At 46.1% G+C, this 18,187-nt stretch overlaps 1 protein-coding gene across 1 annotated transcript in view; it reads left to right on the top strand.

Moving 5' to 3' along the window:
* eys (eyes shut homolog) overlaps window positions 1-18,187 on the top strand; it is a 184,547-nt gene that overhangs the window by 30,560 nt on the left and 135,800 nt on the right. The window lies entirely within an intron of this gene.

Here is an 18,187-nt window from a genome sequence, read left to right as displayed (position 1 = left end):
TGCTTCAAACGGCGGCCATGTTGCGCTACCTAAGGGCGCGTGGGCAGGTGACACGCGTGACTGTCGGGGTGAGTCGGCGCTCATTAAAAATGCGGCCGCTATCAATCGCGGCGGCGGTTTTTTTGTGCGGCTGCTATTTAGACGAGCTTCGCCGCGGTTAAATATTTAATCGAGCCAGGTGTCCCAAAAGCCCGACGTAGCTCCGCCTCTCCCTCCCCCAGGTACGTACCCCCCCCCCCCCCCCGCAGTGCGATAATTAAAACCAGCGTTCGCCAGGAATTTATAATGAATGAAAATTTGAAAGCCGTGTGGTTTGAAAATAAATTGACGCAAGTGTGGCTTCTCGCTATTTAAATGTGATTTAAATATGGAGGGATCTTCTCTCGCATAGCTGAGATAGAGCTGTTAATTTAAGCCTTCTCTCAAATTCCTTTCTAGACTTTACATTCCGCATTCCAACAGAAACATATTTCTTTCTTTCTTTATTTCCTTCTCTCTCTTCCAGAGGTATGCCCTTTTCTTTGCATTTTGCAAATGGCCATTCTTATAAGAAAAAGAAATCAATTCCAGTTCCATCCAATCCCAATTTATCAACCTTTACCTCTTCATTATCTCGCTCTTTCTCTCGGTGGTCTGCGCTTTTGGAGCTTCTCGATTCGAGAGCGCTCACCCATCTTATCGCAGAATATGAGTTATTGCTCGGGATCTTCGAATAGCACAGCCGCCGCGATGAACACTTGAATGCGAACCGTTAATATCTCAATTGAGTCTCTCGCTCCATCCACAGTCAGCTGTCTCTTTCTTTGTGTGGTCACGCGGGTCATTTGTCGATTGTCTTCATCTCTTTCATGGATCCTCAGCCTGGGTTAGATAGCCTATTCATGCATGTGAGCACGTTATCCATTTAATTCAATTTGGCAGGCTTTTTTTGACCCAGGATATACTATTTATTCCTCGTCGTATTGATTGAATGTATTGGTTTATAGGCAGCCGTAGGGACAGTTGATTGCCTTGGTCATTTGAATAATTTTAAAGCACCCATGGATCGCTGAACCGTGATATTGTTATGTATGTGACAGCTGTGGTTTGAATGAGATCCGGCCCTAACTACAGTAATATGAGTCCACGTATTTCTCTGTGTGAGAAATGGAATTGGAAATGACCACTTGTCCATTCGCTGGTTTTGAATAGTTTGTGAAGTTCCCAAAGGAGGAATCGTTTTTTGGGAGTGGAAGCGCTGGGGGAAACGCAGTGTGATCGGTGAACGTTATGATGTGATTGGTGGATGTTCTGGTGTGATCGGTGGACGTTCTGGTGTGATTGGTGGACGTTCTGATGTGATTGGTGGACGTTCCGGTGTGATTGGTGGACGTTCCGGTGTGATTGGTGGACGTTCTGGTATGACTGGTAATAAAAAACCTGATGTTTGGCCCTCCTTATTTCCGGTTTTTCGCTTTTCGCATCTCCACATCCGTTTCTCTCAGCCTGTTTTCATTGCCAGCGCGATCCTAGCCCCGAACCCGGGGGGGGGGGGGTATCACCGTAACCACAACACCCACTGCAGGGGCTCGATATTCCAGCTGGAACGCATCCCGAAAACAGACTCTCCCCTCCTTCCCCAGTACTGCCTGCCGAACGTCTGCTGAGAGTTTTATGAGTTGTGCTCCAGCAAATTAGGTGTTATTTTAAACCGACTCTGAAAAGCCGTGAATATAATCAGTAGCTGTTCCACGAGGTGGGATCTGTGCTCTCTAATGGCGCAGAATCTTCAAAACCCCTCGTTTTTTTTCTTCTTCTTCTTTCTTTTCTTTAAACGCGAGCGGAACTCTTTGTTTTCCCCCCTCACAATGCGCGCGAGCTGCTCTTTGGTGCGGAGAAGAGAGGGGAAAAAAGAAAAAACAAGGGAAGAGAAAGAGCTGACATCTTTGGCTCAAAGCCCCTTTAATCCTCGAATCTTTAAAAAACAACCTGCTCCTGTCCCGGCAGGGGCGTCACGGTTCCCCGAGACACGAGGCGGTCCGTTTCGTCAGTCGGGGACGCGTCGGTCGCCGGGACCGAATTTGAGGGCCACGCGGCCGCTCTGACGGTCACTCCGAGCGGTGACCTGGCGACCCCCGCCCATCCTCAAAGAAGAAGAGAAACGCCGTTCCTCTTCACTCTCTCTCTCTCCCTCTGCTGGAGGGATGCTGAGATTATCTTTTTCTCTCTGTCTCTCTCTCTCTCTCTCTCTCTCTCTCGTCCTCTTCATTCTCCCTCCTATTCTGCTGGAGGATTGCTGAAATGCTCTCTCTCTCTGTCTCTCTCTCTCTCATCCTCTTCATTTTCCCTCTTATACTGCCTGAGGGATGCTGAAATTCTCTCTCTCTTTCCCTGCCTGTCTCTCTTTCTCTCTCCTCTATCTCTCTTTCTCTCTGTGGTATTTCATCAGTATTTCAAGTCAGTTATCGAGTTTATTTTACTGACCTAGGGTCCTACAATGGGGTATTTCCCATTAGTTTCATCAACGGTGGACAATTGATTTAGAGAGTCTACATTTAGACTTTGTAGTGTGGAGTGAGCTGCTGGTATTCTACTAGATAAGGCTCTTTCACCTCTTGGCAGGTTGTAATGTGAAGTTAGCAACAATATGTAAGAAACTGTTGGTGGCTGGTGCAGATTATTTACTTTTGCTTTGCTAATCAACTGGTCGAGCAGTTTCAGTAGCAGAGCGGTTTCTTGTTAATCAGTTGGTTGAGCAGAAGAGTGTATTTCGTCAGGTGTTTAGTGAGCTGCTAGTGTTCTGCTAGATCAGGCTGAGTTTCACGGCTTGGTCAGAGTCCAGAACCAGATGGTCAAACCCCATGAGGCATGCTGGGGTATATAAAAAGCCCCAAAATCCACCTGGGTTTACTGGAGTGACACTGACTGGCACTCTCCAGAGTGTCATCTGCCAGCTGAACTGGTCTGGTGCCTGGTCCTCGGTGATTTACATGGGCTCTGTAATGACACCCTATGGTGCCCAAAGGGCAGAGCTTTCTCAGAGTGTCAGATGGAGGCCTTCCTCTAGCACCTGATCCCACCGGCACCGTGTTTATTAGACCCCCTCATCCTTGCCTGTCACTGTGGACTGGTTCCCTTCAGATGTAGATCACATCTGTGAATGACAGTTCAGGGTTGAGCCATGACATCACCGGCCTACCCATTTTATTGGGTACAAGTGTATCTGACCCTTAGAGAGGTAGCACCTGCACCTGGTTTCTGCCTTGCCTCTTAAAACTGGACATCTTTCACATCTGTGTGGTGTCAGCTTAGCCTGCGTTATGTTTTATCTCAAAAATTACATTTTCCATTGATTTATTAACAAAATGGAGTAGGCAAATGAAAATCACTCGAATAACAGAGGTCAAGACGGTCACACATGCACGCACGCATTCACACACGCGTGTGCACACACACACAAGGACACACAAATGGACAGATCCTATTTCTTGGGCAACATATATTTGCTTGAGTTTATTCGACTTTTTAATTTGTTTATTTTTCTTTTTTTTCTTTGTTGATTTATCGCCTTTTTATAATCCTGAAAATAGCTCTTTTTTATTGGTTGGAAGAAGAAAAAAAAAAAAACACACAGCCGCTGTCAAAATGGTGGATTAGGCGAACGCGCACATTACACATGTCCTGCACCGGGCTGGAATTGAGCGCCACATTACGAGCGATTAATATTGATGAGGCCCATTAATCTGAGGAGTGAACGGGTAATTCTGTCATTGTAGAGCCGTGACAGGAAGCGAATTCAAGGTCAGGAGGATTCGGCGTCTCGCGCAGCCGAATATTTTTTATTTTTTTTATTTTTTTTTCCTCCCTCGGGAAGTCCAAAACGCCGCTAAAACGTGGAAGCCAAACGCCCGAATATCCCAGTCTGGACGAGGGCAGTTAAAATGGCCCCCGCGTTCAGTCGCGCGCTGAACGCTGCGTCAGTCCGTCGCGCGCAGAGGAGGCTGTTCGGCGCAGGCTAATGACCGCAGGACAGTGCGGTGAGTGATGCGTAGCGGTCACTACGACGTGTCCGACGTGTCTGAAAAACGAATGGCCGTGTAACACGTTTCAGTTTGGGATTCTGCAGGAGATATTTATGAATATGCTGGGTACAGCCAGGGTAATTATTATTATTATTTTTTGAAATAATTATTTAGAGAAATAATTATGGAGAATAGCCGTTAACAGATGATATGTGAAACAAAGTAAGTTCATAACTCAATAAGTTAATGTTGAGTGAATACTTAATGCATGCAGGGGCTAATTTTATCATCTAAATCAAGGGGCCCCAGTGTAGTTTCCCTATCTGCTGCATTGCACCCAAAGGTCTGAACTGGGTTACGGTCATAACAGTGTAGATGGGAGATGCATAACTGTCTGAACTGGGTTATGGTCATGACAGTGTAGATGGGAGATGCATAACTGTCTGAACTGGGTTATGGTCATAACAGTGTAGATGGGAGATGCATAACTGTCTGAACTGGGTTATGGTCATGACAGGGTGGATGGGAGATGCATAACTGTCTGAACTGGGTTATGGTCATGACAGTGTAGATGGGAGATGCATAACTGTCTGAACTGGGTTATGGTCATGACAGTGTGGATGGGAGATGCATAACTGTCTGAACTGGGTTATGGTCATGACAGTGTAGATGGGAGATGCATAACTGTCCATCGCACTGCCCAGAAAAGGATGATTTCAGCTGGCAGCTGTTCTGTTCTCTCGTCACTCAACAGCGCCTCCTCTTGGCACACGCGGTCAACCGCGCCAGCGCTTCCCGGGGTCCTCCGGCGCACTTACCGCGCAGCTGCAAGCACTCCAAGAACCTTCCGCTGGCTCGCGAGCGGGCCCTGCAAATCGGGGACGGAAAAAAATACGGGGGGGAAAAAAATGTCTAACAAAAATCAGCGATAACGGCAATTTAAATCAGTGGTGTTTGGATGAGAGCGGACGCCTGGATGAAACGCACACTCACCCAGAAACCGTACAGCGTCCTCTTTTCATCTCCGAAATTCCTGGGTTACAGGAAATGGCGCTTATGGGCTTCATTAGTGTGCGCTCACAGGCCTCAGAAGCGTCGGATTCCCGTTGTGGAGGGATAAAAGACAAATTATTAAGTTGTGCTTTTCTCGTATTTTCACATCGCTGACAAAACTGCCATTGCATAATAATAAAACCGAGATTGTTTGCTGTCGCTCCTCCAGTCACCGGGGGTAACTGAGACAATTGCGTTATACATTTTATAATTTCCGAAATAAACAGAGACTCTGATGCGGGAATATTAACGAGCTCCGAGAAACTCATGAATATATCCAACTAGGTCACCGTCTTAAAACCAGCAGGCCCACGGAGCAGCTATATATAGAACCTCTAGCTATTCTCTTAAGTCTCTTAAATACGCTATCTGTATCATCTTGACTTCCCAGTCACCTTTGAACACACACACACACTCAATTACACACACACTCACACACATACTCTTTCACCCACACTCACACACATACTCTTTCACCCACACACACACACACACAGACACACACACGCCTTTTTTAATAAATTCAGAGGATTAAAAAATATGGAAAATATGGAAGACGTGTGCTCTCCCTCACCTCTCTTTCTGTCTCTCGAAACTTTTAACTGGGCTGGAAGGAGCTCAGAAGCAGACCGTGAATCGAGACCGTCGACTGCAAGACCGTCTCTTCTAAAGTAAATAAATAGATAAATAATGATTGGCACTTGCTCATCTGAAAATTCTGCATTTGAAAGGCGGGGCCGTTCGCGGCGGCTCCGATGCCGCGTGGCGAGGGCGGGAGTGTTAAACTCGACCCGGCAGAGAGGATGATGGGAACCCGAAACGCGTCCCGCCGTCGGAAAGGAGGCTCGCGGGAGATAAAGCGCAACTCGGTGACCCCCCCCCCCCTCCCCCGAGCGATCGTCACCGCGCGGGGGGAGGGAAAGGGGGGGGGCATTATCTCTCCCTCCCGTGTGAGACCGAGATGAGAGGGGGCGGGGGCGAGGCGGGGGCCTCTCGAAAATCGGCCTGTGTGTGAGAGAGCCGGCAGAGATGGTCAGATGTGGCCCCTCGTGGATCCTCGTGCGTTCGTCTCTCTCTCTACCCCCTCGCCCCGCACCATCCTCCCACTTTCCTCCATATAGAAGCCCAGTGGGGTGTTTGCGAAATTATAGGCGCAAATTGTGGACCGGTGCGAGTGAATATTTTAAGTAAGTTTATCGTTCCATCGTGGGGAAACGCAACTACATAAAAATAAATGAATAAATAAATGAATAAATGAAAGCCTTTTAAGGAGTCTCAGTGTTATGGCCGCTGCGCTGGTCTTTTTTGTGTTTACTCTTCTTTATGTTTTACGGCTTATTTAATTACCTCAGAGCGCCGCTGCCCCCTCGCTCCCCGCCGTGGAAAAGGCCAACGAGATGCGGCTCGGCGCTCCCGCTCTCTGATTTGTGGCGTTTGTCCGCGCCGTGTTTTGACAGGCCCCTAATTGGTGCGTTTTTTTTCCCGACCGCTCCGGCGCCTCCGGCTGCGTGACCTCGCTCGAGAGTCGCCTCGCCGCGGCGCGGCGGCGGGCGCGTGAATATTCATGAGCGGGGAGTTTATCGCCGTCTCGATTTGTCGCCCCGGCGGAGTTTTGTGTTCGCGGCGTTCGCGTTCCCGCCTGGCTACCGCTCGCCGCGGCTCGGGTCGTACCGGGGCGGGGTGTGCGGGTCGCGAGCGACGCGGCGGGGGGAGGATATCCGTCTGGCTCTAACAGAGGCCCGCCGCCAGCCTCGGTGCGTTCGCTCCTGCCCCGCGCCGTCGGTAACTGTCCTAATTACGGCAGCCGCGGTCGTGCTAATTGCACTTCTGGAGATTATGAAATTAAAGAAGTCGTGATTAACGAACGCGCGAGGTGCTGGGAAACGTCTTCGGAGGGTAACGGCGGCGCGAAGACGCGAGATCGCTGAGATTGGCAGAGTTCTGTTTCGTCAGCCGCAGCTGGGATTTGTCGTTCGCTCTCGGATTAGGCCGCGGGCTCAGAGTTCCGCGGCGCTCCGCTTCTGTTCCCGAACGGCTGAAGAGGCCCCAGGGCAGCCTGTCCTGCCCCTGCCCTCTCTCTGGAGGTACTGCCTCTCAGGGCACTGGGCCGGGCCTGTCCTGCCCCTGCCCTCTCTGTGGGGGTACAGCCTCTCGGAACCGGGCCGGGCCTGTCCTGCCCCTGCCCTCTCTGTGGGGGTACTGCCTCTCAGGGCACTGGGCCGGGCCTGTCCTGCCCCTGCCCTCTCTGTGGAGGTGCTGCCTCTCAGGGAGCCGGGCCGGGCCTGTCTCCCCAGCCCCAGGGCTCCTTCAGGCTGAAGAGCGAGGTGGAAGTTCAGCCTGTGGGGAGCCCACCAGCCTGGCCCCACGGAGTGGACCTGGAATCTCCTGGGCTGAGCGATCTGGCGTGGCAGTTTGGTATTTAAGATCGTTGTGGATTTTAAGAGGGGGGCCACAAAACCGCTGCAGAGGTACATTCTGCGGTTCGTGATCATACACTCAGCATCCCCCCCCCCCCCCCCACTCCCCAATCCACATCTGTGACCACAATCCCCCCACCCCATATATAAATATATTGTAACTTATAATGGGGGCCCCTGGATGCATTTGAGTTTTGGTGGGGGTCCGTGGTTCAAAACCATTTCCTAACCCCTGCTTTAAATATATCTTATCAGAAAATATTTTAAAGGAATGCAAATCCAGGATTTTTTTTTTTCCTCCAAAGAATGAATGTATTTTGTGCCATTAATTCAGATGAACACGCGCACATGCTGCTGCAGTACACTGCTGCTTCATTATCACAGCACACCAGAGCGTGCTTTCCACAGCAGAGCGTAAGAAAGCGCAAAAACAAGAAAGGAAACTGAAAAAAATTGCCACCCCCCAACCCCCCCACCTCCAAAGAGCTCGGAAATATAATAAAAAGATGTGAAATTGCATTTATATCAGGTGAAACACTTTCACGTAATAAGCGATCTTGACAAACGCACAGCTGAAGCTTTAACTAAACCCACAGCTGATGAAAAGAAACTAATCTCTGTTAGAATTGAGCAAATAACCTGGCACTGAATAATTTATGGTGAGTTTGGTCTGTTGTGTCTCATTATTGCCAATTGCAAGCTGTTTGAGTGAAGTCCTTTGTTATGGCTGTCTTTTATTATTTTATATTTTCCTTTTTTTTTTCTTTTCAGGCAAACCATTAGGTGTTGTAGTGTAGCAGGGGTGCACTTCGTAGGCTGTGTCAGGTAACAGCACCTGTATCAAGGACAAACTGAGCTAAAAACATGTTGACAGGGTGACATTTATTGGTCAGTATATGTACTTTACTTAAGGAAATGAAAAAAGAATGTAAAACATCATGAGTATCACTAGTATGTTATGAGTAGTATGTAATCTTGAAACAAAAAAACTGTTATATATATGTGTGTGTGTGTGTGTGTGTATATACAACCACACTTGTAATGTCTAGATGTACACAGATCACCCGATATAGATGTAAATACTCTAAAATTCATTCTGACATATCCTCATTAATTTCAAATCCAGTGTGCTTCAGGAGTACAGTTAAAACAACAAAAAAGTGTGTCACTGTCTCAATATGCATTTAACTATATATATATTTATACATATACACACTGTATGTAGGCTGCAGTGTGTCCAGTAGGCCTGTAAATGTGAATTGTACATGTTTCAGCGGTATTTTCCTGTGATATATTTTCAGTAATGCGTTTTACGTAGCCTTAATGGACGGGTGAACTCCATGGGAAAAGGTCATTTAAGGCACAAGCGGCCTCTCTACCCACAACGATGCTGGCACATATGCCCGATGCTAGCCTTTCTCTGCCACTGGCTAACCTGCATGAGGAAATTAAATGAACACCCATAGATCCTGAAGCCGCAACATACGCGCATAATCACGCTAGATCAAAAAATTGTATAACCGTCTAAATACGCCAACACTCTGTCAGTACCAAGTATGAATTCCATCCTCCATTCACTAGTTTCCAAGAATGTTCCATTCCTTCTCTGTATTCACAAGAATTTGTGAAATCAGCATGACTTATGGTATGCTTGCGGGTGTACTGATTTTTTTGGGTCCCTTTGCTGTGTATGGGTGTACACTGTTCTCAGCTTCTAGGTGGTAGCTGAGGTACAGCTTTGCTCAGACAGCACCTTTTACCGGCTTTGTGATGGTATATCCACATTATTTCTGGGGGAAAATTGTGAGTTAATTTTGTTTGTGTTTTGTTTAATGCATTCTGTTCTGACATACAGCAAGTTGTACTACAGTGAAAAGTTGTTGCTTGATTTATTCTTGGGTTGAGTTTTTGTCAGGTTTCCCACACCTTTGTTGACTATTTATGATAATATTGTGCACAATTAAAGCTGCAATTTCACATGATAATAATAATAATAATAATAGTAATAATAATAATTAAAAGAAGAATACAATTAAAGCAGAAATTTCACGTAGTAATAATTAGACAAAGAATACAATTAAAGCTGCAATTTCATATTATAATAATAATATAGGAAGAATTTAAGATACAGAAATCCGTAAATATATAAATCAATAGCAATATAAGCACACTTGTCTTTTTTAAATTTTTTATTATAGTTAAACTAATTTATCGTTGAATAGCCTACAATTTTATGTAAATTGACGATTCCCGGCGTATCTGTGCTTTGAAATCTGACCCCAGCGCCTCAGAAGAGGAGCGCGCGTGAGCTCAAAGGCCTCGCTGCCAGGCACGTCCGCGAGGCGCGATGGTGCCGCGATTCATCCCGAAATCGCAGCCGACGGCCCAGGTAGGCCGGCCGTCTTTCCCGATATCATTACGAGACGTTCCCTCACCCAGGGGCAGATCGGGGCACCGCAGATGAAAAGCGGCGCGTTCTCTCAGAAGGACCGGCAGCTTGGGATTTCTCTCGGAGCGCCGAGGACGAGAGCGCGAACAAGCGAAGCCGCGCGTTCGCCAGGAAGCTGGCCCACATCGATTCGCTCCGGTGAACTTCTTCCAGAAAAGCGCGTGAAGCTGGGTGGGGCTTCATGTATGAGGGGGGGCCGGTCTTAATGTACAGTATGAAGGCAGCAATATTGAAATACGTGCATTTTGTTATTTGGGTGTTGTGTTATGTGAAGCGGTATATGCTGCATGCGTTCTTCCGCAATCCGCCGAAGATGAAGTGTGACAGCACCGGAGAGATTGTGTTGATGATGTAATGGCTTCCGACAGGCGGCGGGTCGTGAGTCATTGGGCTCAGGTTTGTCCCTGAGACACCCCCGGTGCGGCCGGTGCTTTGCTGATGGCTTGCTCGCGGGATCAAGTGCAGTAAGACGCAGCCCTGAGCAGCCATGTAGTAAAGGCCCCTCAGCGGGTCGGGGTGTTCCATAAACGACAACTGCCCACTCTTATTTTATACTTTCTGTATAAAGGTTTTCAGACTTACTCTTGTTATTTATTTATTTGTACACCTCAGTCCCCCTTTTTTTGTGGTGTCCTCTGTACAGGCTGAACTGCCCTTCAAAAGTACTCATTCAACAGTGAACGATGTGGTTTGGCTTTGATCCCAATGGCTATGGGTTCGTGTTCGGTGATGGCCTGCGGTTAATGTTTTTAATTGAATTACCTCATGCTAACCCTTGAAAAGCCAATGACGGGTTTGAGTGTGTGTGTGGGTGTGTGTGCGTGCGCGCGCGTGTGTGTGTGTGCGTGCGTGTGTGTGTGCGCGTGCGCATGTGTGTGTGTGTGTGTGCATGCGTGTGTGTGCGCGTGTGTGAGCACTGTTACTATCCGACCGTAACCAGTCCATAACAGGAAGTAGGATAAGGGACATGATACTGCAGATGGACAAGTACCTTCGGTCCCTACCTGCCTGACTAAAACTAACTAAAACCTGGTTAGTCTTCAAAGGGTTGCTGGCCGCCCAGAGTACCTTCAAAAATAATAAAGCAAAAATAACAAATTAGTGTCCCGACGGAAGGATTTGTAGTCCAGCTGGGAACACACTGCCTAACTGGAGTCACTATGCGGTGAGCGGAGGGCAAAGCGAGGGTCGCGAACGAGCGAGTGGTCAAACACGAAATCCACTCAGCAGCAAACCAGAAGGGCCAGACGAGAATCGGAATCAAACAAAATAAGGTGAAATACGCACTGTATATTGGTTGTTAATGTGTCCAGTAGGCAAGTCAAATGTGGTAATCATTGTCCACAAAACACTTTGAGCACGAGTTCAAAGAGCTAGTCTTCAGTGGTAAGTGGAAAACAGCGGCTTTTTAAAACCGAGTAACTGGAAACAGAAACGGCCAATTTGATAAAGAACCGGGAGAAAGAAACACAACCGCAGCTTAGAAATATAAACACAAAACTTACGGCAGGGGTCAGGACAGCACTTTTTGAGGGTGTACGCTGTGTGTGTGTTGTGCATGTGTGTGCCTTTATAGTGTCAAAATAAGTTTCTGTAAGGTTGGTAAGGTGAAGGCAAGGAGAAAGACTTTAGTTGTTCTCTGTGGTAATGTAGATGAAGAAATGCTATATTTTCAGACGTGCTTGCTTACTCTCAGACATTCAGAATGAAATCCTTGTGTGATACACTTATGAAAGTTCATTTGTAACATTTTAACCTGCCATTTTATTAACCTGCCTGAGTGTTCCAGGGCCTTGGTGGTTATTGGTTATAGTTTTAATGGGATCCTGTTTAAGTGTTTTTTTTTTTTTTTTAATTTGTTTTATTTTAAGATGAATTAAAATAGTTCCATTGCAATGCTACACCCAGAGCTGTGATATACAAGCGTGCTCTTTTCTTGCAGGTTTAGAGTCATGTTAAGAAAAAATAATATTCACACTTTGAATTTGCAGTGTTGAATCAAAATAGATTTTGTCTTGGAGGTTGCCTTAAACACAATAAGCCTCGTTGTCATCCTGGAACAATACAATGAATGTTGCACTCAAGTATAATTTTGGTATAGTGTAATGACCATACACAGTTCAGCTATTTCCTGTTTCCACGGTGCTTCCACCAGATGTGCATGCTGGGAATGCTTACCGGAACGTTCTGGTGGTGTTCAGAGAGGGATCCAAAAAGGGTTCTGCTGGCCATATAAGTGGATAATATGTAAAAATGTAATTGGGAGTGAATCACATTAGGCAGATAAATAATGTGTAATGTAATGGATGTTTTGCCCCCATCCTTTTGAGCATGTGAAAGATGACCTTGTCCTGTCCCTGAAGGGGTGGGGGGGGGGGGGGGGGTCACAAGCCCCCAGAGCACACCCAAGCTGGGCTTTATCTTTATCTCTACCCTCTGGTGCTTTTAATCAGACCTGCAAGCATCCCAATCAGGTGGAATAAGGACAGACGAGCTCCATTGCGGTCTGTATTAAACCACAAAGGACTGTCCCGTTATTCCATAATAATGTCTGACGGGGGCGGTGATGCTGAGGTCGCTGAACCACTCAGTTGGGTTCTCGGTCAAAATGCTTTCACGGCATGCTTGTTATCGCAGCTAGCTAGCTATCCAACTATTGTATTATATTCAAAACAGAGGTTTGAACTATAAACACAATCATTTACAAAGATATGGAGTCTAGTATGAGTTAAATATGGACCGTCTCTACTACTGTCCAAATACGGGACGATTCGTATTTTACAGGACCTGAATCAAGCTGTAGGCTACAGTAACTAGACTAGCTAACGTTACTCTCTGCATTCATTCATGGACAACAAGCCGATTATGCTTGATTTCTGAAGCAAGAATTATGGGCTATTGTAACAGTTGGCTTGGTAGCAAAAACGACAAAAACGATCATTATCCACATTTGCTTTATCGAGTCAGACCGTTGGTGCGCGTTAATTTAGAACTGTAATTAAGCTTTTGCCTGCGCTACTTCATAGCCGACTATTTATTGAAACTTAATGGACACCCTTGGACCAATCAGCAATATTAGACAAAGGGAACCTGAGTAAGCACAAAACACATTTTTTAAATGATAATTTCAGTTATTTAATGAAAAAAGTTATCAAACACTTATATCACCCATGTGAAAAAGTAATTGCCCCCTTAGTAACTCAGTCAATCAATTAAACAAATGTAATTGATCATTATATTCAGTATATATGGAAATGAAAGACATATGTCCTGTAAATGCAGACTGCCAACATCTACGGGTTTTTACATCCATTGGGTGAACCATGTGAGATTTGCAGGCCTTTATATGCATACCCCACCCACAACCACCCCCCCACCCCCCACCCCTTTTTCTGGGACCAAATTAAATTGGACCATTGACTGCTCAGCTGTTTCTCTGCCAGCTGTGTGTTGTTACATCATTAGTTTGCACACAAAAAAAACAATAAAAGGTCTAGAGTTGATTCTATTTGTGGATTTTGAATTTGAAATCTGTTGATGTTGTCTCTCAACATGAGGACCAAAGAAGTGTTAGTGCCAATAATGCAGGCCATCGTGAGGCTGAAAAATCTGAATAAATCAATCAGAGACATGGCAAAAACATTAGGTGTATCACATTTAACTGTTTGGTACCTTGTTAGGAACCAAGAACGCACTGGCGAGCTCTGCAATAGTAAACCTGGTAAATTAAGGAAGACCACTTTAGCGGGTGACCAAACTTTCAGTTGTGAAGAAAAAAGAAAAACCCTTTTCAACCGTTGAAGAGATCAAGAGCACACTCCAGTATGTAGGCATAGATGTGGGAGACGAAAGTAAGGAGAAGACTAGACAGTATAACCTCAGAGGGTTATGACTTCAGGCAGTCATCGAATGCAGATTTGCAGCCAAGTACTAAATATGACCGCTTTAAGATTATGTTAAGTTGTCCAATTCATTTTGGATCCTCTGCATACTTCCTCATTGATGAATTGCGTTCAGATGTTTATTGACATACATTAATCCATTATTGGTTTTGTTTGTGATGTTTGAATATTTATTTGCAAAATAGATAGTACTTTTTTTCAATGAAAATGATTTTCCATGGATCCATCAATTCAATTTTGAAATTGGACTTAGTCTTATCTGCAAATCTATGAAACAGTATACTGTTCATCAGTAAACAATATTGACAGGATCCATGACTCTGTTTATTTATTAATTTTTGTATTTATTTATTCATTCATTTATTCTGTGTGAAATTATGCAGTCACATACCATTCTCTGCAATAAAATGCTATGAGACATTACAAGTTGAACAGTGTGCAAAAATATTCTGCAAGGTCTGAAAAAAAAAAAAAAAGAAATGCATAAGACTTGCATGAAAACCGTTTAAACTATTATTAAGATTAGATTGAACCTGTCCCCGCTGGTGTTTATCAACAGCCTGAGCCTTTGAGTGGCAGCTCTCTCCGGTGAGGACAGACCTGAGATTGGAGAGCAGTAGATATTCAGGGTTTACATTACTCAAGAGCAGATAAAAAATGTATTATAAAATGTTCCACACAGCCAGTATTTGTGCAGGCAGCGACCAGGAAATGATTTATTTATCAAACAGTTTCATTCCTCTGCATCATGAATAGTCCTAGTGCAGAGGGGGGAAATGTGTCGCTTTTTACGCAGTGTTCACCTGTTCGCTTTCAGAGCAAAGGGCTGAGTAAACCGTTAATGCAAAATATACTCCCAGAGCAGGACATTTGTGTAATTTTTATGCTGAATATTAACATGGGTCCCACAGCTGTAGAGTATGTTGTTAAAACTTAATATTCACCCATTGCGCTCCTTGGAGCTGAAGTGTGTGCCATTTATGAAGAATATTAGCCCACTGAGGTAAAATAAAATATATATATTTTTGCGCTTATTTCTCACTTCATGTGCGTGCTAGGTTGCGGTGGCTGAAAATGGCTTCCATTTTCTCCAGTTCCCATTGTTGTTGCTGTCATTGATGTCGTATTTCTGGGAAATACATTTTTATAATTTTTCCATTCTAGAGAAACATCATGCTTTATATGTGTGTTTCTTCTTTATGGTCTACATTTTGTGTGTTTTATTCTTGAGGGTAGAACTTTTTTTTTTTTATCAGCTGAGTTTTCAGAGTGAGAAGCCCTGTCAGCTGGGATGGACTTAGAGCATCATTAAGAGCACCTGCTCTTTCCTGGTTCCCAAGCTCCTCTCTGCTCTCCCAGGCTCCTCTCCGCTCCCAGCCCTTCTCATCCCTTGAAGAGACACTTCCTCACAGATGGGCGACCGAGCACCAGAAATTAGCATCGCTATCCCATAAGCAATTGCTCCGTTTTTGAGCGTGATGGTGAAGCACGTGCGCAGATTCATTTCACCTCTGCGATCTCCATCACCAAAGTCCACCGTGGACAGGTCTGCTTCTCCTGTCTTTTTTTACCTCTGTTTTACCTCCCTTTGACCCCGTCAAGGCTGGTTGAAATATTACGCACGTGGCTAATGGATCTGAAAAAGGAGCAGTGGCATGTTTTTGGCTGTGGCGTAAGACGGCTCGAAGGTCAGTTGGTCTTCCTGTGCCAGTTTATATTGAGTTTTGGGAAAAGAGGCCAGCGGTACGTGTGCCAGGAATGGCGTGCGGAGATTTGAAATGGAAGGTTGAGGGTAGGCAGGGGAGGAGCAGGCGCGAGCGAGTGTGAGCGAGCGGCTAACGCTAATGAGCCATGCCTCTGCCTCCTGCCATTCTCCTCAGCCTGTACTGAAGCCCTGCATCACCTCAGACTAAACCAGGCTTTAAACCTGCACCAAAGCCCAGCATAACCTCAGACTAAACCGGGCTTTAAACCTGCACCAAAGCCCAGCATAACCTCAGACTAAACCAGGCTTTAAACCAGCACCAAAGCTCTGCATCACCTCAGACTAAACCAGGCTTTAAACCTGCACTGAAGCCCTGAAACTACACAAGGGTTTAAAATGAATGCCCAGGTTTGTCTCCTGAGGGAGTCATCGCCTTTCAGCAGCATGTGCTGACCCCAGCGTCAAGTCTAGATGTGAGATGACACAGCATAGCTCTGGCCTGTAAGTCCTCATTAATTCCACCATCTCTCTCTCTCTTTCTCTCTCTCTTTCCCTTTGTACTGATATCTCCAGGAAATCCCCCAGAGCCAAACTGCCCCCCGCCCCATTCCCCCCTCCAGATGACCCTGCTGAAGAGATCAGAGGTTCTCTGGTTCGCCCGATTAAAACTCAAACTCAAAGGAAAGAGTGTAAGGTAGAGCAGTGTGTTAATCACAGTCTCACCCTCTAGCGTCTGTGATTAATCAGCTAACGTGTTTCCTTGATGTAACATGGAGAATGCATAGCCCTGCTAGCATGACTCAGGGCAGTAGCCCTTTTGAATGTCACACAGGATTTTTATACATCCCACGTCAGTACATTTATTGTATTAAATAAAAAAAACAAGCGGAAAAGAAAGATGTTAAACGACATTTTATTCCATCCCTTGGACCAAATTGCTCAACTCTCAGTCCACTTTAAGTTTTTATCAGCATCACTACCCTCGGTAAGCCAGCGAGCGATGGGAAACGTAGTCAAACGTCGCAAAATTGCCCACCGACGTGGGCGACAGAAACCGCACCGCGGCATACAATGAGGCGTGTAATAAACTTGCGCGATTAAATTCCCGCCTCGGCGAAGCCGTTTTCCCCCGGCGTATCTCGTGCGGTTATGCGCTTCGCCGCTCACGGAAGAGTGAAGGAATCCGCGGACCACGCCCTCTGAAACAGGACAGGGCGGGGGAGCGGCGAAGGTTTCATCGGCGTTCGGCGCGGTGCTGTGTAGCACGTTAGCAAGTGCTCCGTAAGCGTGGTGTGTTTAGAAGGAAGGGTCAACTGTCGCAAAATGGCTTCCACATCTGTCCCATCATACACACCCAAAGGACACTAGCGGAGAAAGAACTATTCTGTGTGGTTATAATTTCCTCCAATGTATTATTTGGTGCACAGTTAAATTTAATTTACCTTATATTTATGTATTTATTATGTCTGCATCATCGTATGTTTCATCCGAATGTGATGCATCTGATTCCTTGGCCCCGACTGGTGAAAAATGAATTTGAGTTTTATGAAGCCCCCTCGCCCCCCACCCTCTCCAGGTAATGCATTTGCTTTCTCAATCGGGGTCTGGCTCTCATCAGACATTCCGCGTGAACCCGGGTCTCCGGCTCCGATGGAGTGTGAATGAGCCGAAGAAAAGAAGGAATTCCGATACCCCTCGCTGCGTCCTTGTTCGTACCCCGCCTGTGACGTTTACATTTTGAAAACGTATGACAAATTCAAAGACATTTACGGGAAGGAAGAGCGGTTCATTTATTTATTAATTTATTTACAGTACTTGAGTTTTAACAAGGTGGCTGCGGCCTCATTTCAAGTGACGCGTCCTTCAAAACAAATCAAAAGGGGTAAGATTTTTATTTATACATGAATGTACGTTTCAGACACGCTTACATGGGCAATTTGAATGGGCTGATTCAATATATAAATATGAATATATATATATATTAGCCGAAAGCACTCTGAAGCCTTTGGACGTCAACTCGTCTCAGACAGGCGGGGAACGGAGCATGTTACTAGAAGGTAGCAGGTGTGAATGGCGGGTATGGCGCTGCATATTTGAACAAGCCGCTGTTGTTCTGGGCCACAGATTATGAATTGCCGAGTTGCTCTGGTGACTGCTCAGCTGTGCAGGAGTAAGGCGTAAAATGTAAACACATTAAGCGTCCTGCGGATTAGGGGGGCATCATTGTCGAGCAAACACATTTTAACGCTGATCCACGGTGCCCCCTGCAGGTAGCTGACGCGCGTGCACGCCGGGTTTCCATTCAGAACTCTTGCGACGATTTAAAACAGCTGCATTGCACTTCTGGCTACGCCTGCCCCCGGCCAATCGGCTGTGTGGATTCCGAAGGACCACCCACGCCCCGGTGACGTCACGCGGTGTCGACGAGGCCACGGTTTGGACCGCGGCTAAATGATCAGTATTCCCTCCCCGCTCTCGTCAGGGCTCGGCACAGCGGCTCTGCAGTTTAGAGGAGCGAGCCAACCCCTCCTGATGTACACAGATGGCTCTGTTTTTTAACTAGACTGTTTCGAGCGATGCAGCACTCCGATTCAATCACATAATAAGCAAGCCGGGTGAATAAAGGCCACTGTGACATGTTATTTACCGTGTGAGGTCTG

Source organism: Anguilla anguilla, chromosome 18 (assembly GCF_013347855.1).
Source record: "Anguilla anguilla isolate fAngAng1 chromosome 18, fAngAng1.pri, whole genome shotgun sequence".
NCBI lineage: Eukaryota > Metazoa > Chordata > Actinopteri > Anguilliformes > Anguillidae > Anguilla > Anguilla anguilla.
Note: the sequence above shows the minus strand (reverse complement) of the source record. Positions and strands in the feature narration are given on the sequence as shown.